The sequence below is a fragment of the Macadamia integrifolia genome, chromosome 8, assembly GCF_013358625.1.
Source record: "Macadamia integrifolia cultivar HAES 741 chromosome 8, SCU_Mint_v3, whole genome shotgun sequence".
Taxonomy (NCBI): Eukaryota; Viridiplantae; Streptophyta; class Magnoliopsida; order Proteales; family Proteaceae; genus Macadamia; species Macadamia integrifolia.
The window spans coordinates 8001458-8006940 of record NC_056564.1 but is presented as its reverse complement, the minus strand read 5'-3'; positions in this window follow the sequence as shown (position 1 = coordinate 8006940).

Genomic DNA, 5483 nt, shown 5'->3' with positions numbered 1-5483 from the left:
GATTAGAGCATCGCACTTTGATACCACCGTTGTTATGCCCCATTCACATAGAATTGGATCGGTGACTGGGTTCCCTCCAGGTAACCCAAAACTACCAGGATCATCTGATACAATAACCATAGCATAGCTAGTCACAAGTGATCAATGGGATATGATAATATACTACAATGGAAGTCTTGTCATAAATGATTACAAGTAATTTTTCATATACTCTTGATACCCTAATTGTTATACATAAGTATTTACATGTGGGCCTACAGGCATGATATTTACATAAGAAATAGCAATTTAAATATCCAGAGCACAAAAAGGGAAATATACCAAAAGAATAAAAAGAGTGCAGTAAATAGAATCTGTCACTGTTGCCCTGCAATACAACCCTCACACAGGCAGCCATCACTATGTTCGAATTCTTCGGGGACCTATAATCCCCCACTGGGGTTTCTTCAGTGGGACCCGGCACAGGTTCCTCTACAGAATATCCTGTAAAATCTTCTAAAAAGGTGTGTACACGAGGGGTGAGCTCACTAGCTCAGTAAATGGAAAGAAAGACATACACAAGCAAATGCAATGCAAATGATACTATATGCATGAGATTCATTTTAATCCTATTCCACCTAGACAAATCATTGTAAGTCATAGATAACGTGCTACTCACAACCACAGTGAGCGTATGCCCTGGGTTTGAGACGCGTTCTCCATCCCATGATACGCTTATAGGGTTATCGGATAAGGCCCACCATGAGTAATCATGAAAGTAAATTGTGGCCAAACCATAACAAAAATGTAAATCGTGGTCGAACCACAGTAGAAAAGTAAATCGTGGCCGAACCACAACAGAAATTAAAAGAAGTACGATTGACCCTCTGAATATATCACCAAGGTTTTCAGCTGTCCTAATGATTAACCAGGCATACTTCTGACCACCATGGCAGTCCGTGACTGACGCTTTCCACCAGTGATAACCCAACACATAAACCCCTGTTGGAAAGGATCATAGCACGAGGGATTATGATATCCTAGCCACATGCTCCCAAATGAGATATTACAAATGCATAGTACTTCTTCTATGTCCCATTCTATGGTGTACTAATGCATTTGTTTATAAGTCGACTGTGGCATCTAATCTAGAAATCCCACATATGTTCGACAAGCCAGCATTATAACCATCACATGATAAATCCATTCTCAAGATTTTAAGTAATTAATTATGCATATAGAATTTATAACATATCATGTTCAGTTTTAAATGCATTATTCATTCATCAATCATATACATGGAAATGACAATCAGAATGTCAATATAGTCCATGAATGCATAGGATGCCAAAAAAATCTAAAAATTAAGATCAAAGTCCTCTCCCCACTTACCTATTTTTCATAGAAGAATCAACACTCACGGTATAGGTAAGATCCAAAGTGAGAAGATGAGTTTCTCGAAAGCTGGCACAGATAAAGGGTTTAGAAATAGGTACAAATCGAGACTATAAATGATGTAGGATATGGTCACGATGCGTATAATAGTGTGAAGAAGGTTATCGATGAGTTTGAGCTTAAGCGGAGCTCAATTGGGCTACAGGTGGGTCATATAGGTGGGTAGGAGAACCCACCTATGTAGTTTGCCTGGATTAGTGGGTCATACTAATAGGTCAGTCACCCATTTGTCTTACTCGCCGGTAGAATCAGAGGTGTAGGAATGACTGGTGGGTCAGATAGGTGGGTGAGGCACCCACCGGTCTTACCCATTGATTCTCTTGGATTTTGCTGTTTTCCTTCTTTCTTCTATTCCAACTCTTGAAACCCTAATAGGGTGATTCCCAAATCATTTCCCACACATTCTAAGTTTTATCTACTTGACTGTACCATAGATCTAAGACAACAATAAGATTTGGGAGAAAAAATCATACATTTACTTGGAAAAACCCCAAATCATGGAATCCTCTTCCCAAACTCAAATGCCACTTTAATAATCACCAAATCTTTGTTTCCCTCCTCAAATACTTCAAGGAAATTATATAATGGCTTCATTATCCTCTAAATTCAAACATATACAAAGAGTGTTTCATCAAATCTCAAGGTTTATGGTGTTACTTATCTAAAAATGAAGATTTCAAGTCACTGAATACTATTTCGGTGACAGAAAGGCGAGGTGCAGCTCTGGAATCTAAGGGGTGAGCCACTTTCCCCTTTTTTCTCTCCTTTTTCCTATTTTCTCCCTCTTCTTTACTCCTCTCACCCACTTTGCTAAAAAAACCATAAATGAGGGAGAAAGAGTTATAAAGGCTATTTATACCCTAGTGTTATAAATATCTTCTAAGGTCCATTTGGTTTTGTCCATTTATGGATCGAATCATAATAAATCGCGTTTCCAGCGAGGTAGGCAATATCATCGGGCATACAAGACCTCATTATGATGAGGAGGCCAAGACACATGTGCTCATCCAAGCCAGGCATGCTGGGGTCCACAATACCCCTACAGGTGGGTTACACTGCTGGGTCTCACACCTACTGGTGACACCCACCAGTTGGCCAAACAAGCCAATCTTACTGTATTTTGGAGGAAAATAGTCATAACATGTACTTCACTCTCATCACATGTTGTGGATCAAGTTCTTATCATTCAAATATGATAACATAGCTTTCCTACTCATACATAACCTTGTGATATGTGCAAGGGCATGGCTTAGGCATGTGGATCATCTCAGGTATCGGCTCAATCTCATCTGGCAACCCTGCATTCGACGTCACCCTTGGCATCATATACCACGAGGCATTGGCATCAATCTATTTCGGTTGAGACCCTACAAGAACAAATCGAACCAACCGATCAATAAATCGGGTTCAAAGAGCAGGGCTCTACAGCTCTAACAGACAAGGATTGGGTATTGTATGTGGATGGAACATCTAACAAGATAGGAAGCGGTGCAAGAATTATAGTGATTAGTCCCAAGGGATTCAAAATTGAATACTCTCTGTGGTTATACTTTAGTGCCCCAAACAATGAAGCTGAATACAAAGCACTGATAGCTGGAATTAATCTGGCACATGCTTTGATGGTGCATAGTGACTTATAGCTTGTAGTACGGCAAGTGAATGGTGACTATAAAATAAAGGAACAAAGGATGGCAGAATACTTGAAGACGGTGCGAGAAAAAGTAGCAGCTTTCAAGGAATTTGAGGTAAAGCAGGTACCACAAGCAGAAAATGCTAGCACAGACGCATCGCAATTAGCTACCTCAGATTACATGGAGCTAGGATACTTAGTATATTTTAAGTATTACCTTAATCGAGCACCAAGAGTCCCGAGGAGGTAATACCCGTTGATGAGAACGGCCCCAGTTGGATGGATCCCATAGTAAAGCTGTCACACCCCCGTTCGCACTGAACCGGGCCAGTGACCGGGTTAACTCCGGTTAACCCAAACCTGCCAGGATCATCTGATACTATATTCCACCACAGCATACACACAACTAATAAAAGCTCATCAGATCAGCGGAAGACTAAGTTTTACCTGTGAATAATCCCATAATACTTGATGCCCGAATTGTGATACAATAGTTATATACATGTGGGCCCGAAGGCATGATATTTACACAATAAGAGTACAATTCACATATCAAGTACATAAAGGAAACCATCAAAATAATCAGAGTACACAGCTCGGCTCGGCATCAAAGGTCGGAGCTCAGCTCGACATCAAGAGTTGAGCCCAGCTCGGCATCACACGGCATCAGAACTGTGGTCCCGCAGCACAACTCTCGCACGAGCAGTCAATGCCGTGCTCTAACTCCTCAGGGGTCCACCAGTCCTCTTTGGGGAACTCGAATGTGGGACCCACCCCATGCTCTTGAGATGTATGACCTGCAAAATCATCTAAAAGGGGTGCACACGTGGGATGAGCTCACTAGCTCAATAAGTGGTAAGATGGACCACACAGCAGTCCACACAACAAATCACAACCATATGCACTATATGCTATGCAATACATTTTTAATCACATCCACCTAAGCAACATTACTAAGTCTTTGGTTTAGTGCTACTACAGCCACAGTGCGCGTATACTCCGGGTATGAGCCACGAACTCCATCCCGCGATACGCCCATAGGGCTGTCGGAGAAAGCCCACCGTGAGTACTCGAAAAAATAAAGACAATGCCATCCACCAGCTCTCAACAGAAATGTAAATGACTGAAATTAAAGGTGCTGACTCCAGCAATTTAAAAGCAGTACGATTGGCCCTCTTGAATATACCACCAGGGTTGCCGACTGTCCTACTGACCCACCGGGCGTTATGTCTAACCGCCACAGTGACCCGACAACCGTGACCATTGTTTCCCCCCAAATGGTAACCCAACACCTTAACCCTTGTTGGGAAGGGTCATAGCACGGGAAGGTGAAATCCTAAACCGCATGCTCCTATATGACAATAGTACGATTACATAGTGCCTCCGCGTCCCATACCACGGGCCACCAATGCACTCGTTTCCAAGCTGACTACGGCATCTAGTCTATCAATGCATCATGCATAATGATGTCAACATTCAATCACATAAGCATCTCATCACGTGGCATTTAGAAAGTAACCATATCACACATGCATAACAATGTGAGGATGACTAATCTACATAGCATATTCATGATGGCATGACTAGACTAAATACATTTAAATGAATGCCAAATAATGCCTTGAAACAAGGCCAAACATCCTCTCCCCACTTACCTGTTGTGTACAAGGATTCCCGCTCGGTACGGTTGAGATCCGATGCGAGAATCGTAGGATTTGGTGAACCTAACACGATTGAGCGGGGTTAGTACTTCACCATTTTAGAATCAAAATTAACGAGATCCGATAACAAAATCATGTTGAAAATGTTAAAAGAAGGTCGTACGTCCGATTTGGGTCCAATCGGATGCAAGAATCACCTTCGGGGCCTCTCAGGTGGGTCAGACAGGTGGGCTGTCTGGCCCACCGGTTTGGCCCACCGGTTTGGATAGGCGGGTAGGCTGGCCTACCAATTGGCCCACCGGTCTAGCCCATCGATTGGGCCAGGGGCCCCTGTTAAGACCTGCGGGTAGGGTGGCCCGCCGGTTAGCCTGTCGATTGTGCTCGAAGGCCCGACCCTCTCAGGTGGGTGCTCACAGGCTGGACAGATGGCCCACCGGTCCCACCCACCAGTCTTGGCGGGAAAACTGCTGTTTCTTCCCAACTTCCTCCATTCTTTGGGGATTCAAATGGGTTTTTTCCAACCCATTCTTCACACTTTCAATGTCTTATATGATGGTTCTAGCCTAGATCTAGGTTAGATTCAAGTGATGGGAAACCATCTTACCTTCTTTGCTCAAGAACACCTTCAAACCCTCTAAATCACTTCAAACCCACAATGCTTCTCCAACCTTGTCAATACCTCTTCAAATCCTTCAAGATCAACACATAAATCATCTATTAAACCTTAGATTCATCATTTCAAAGGGGATTTACAAGAT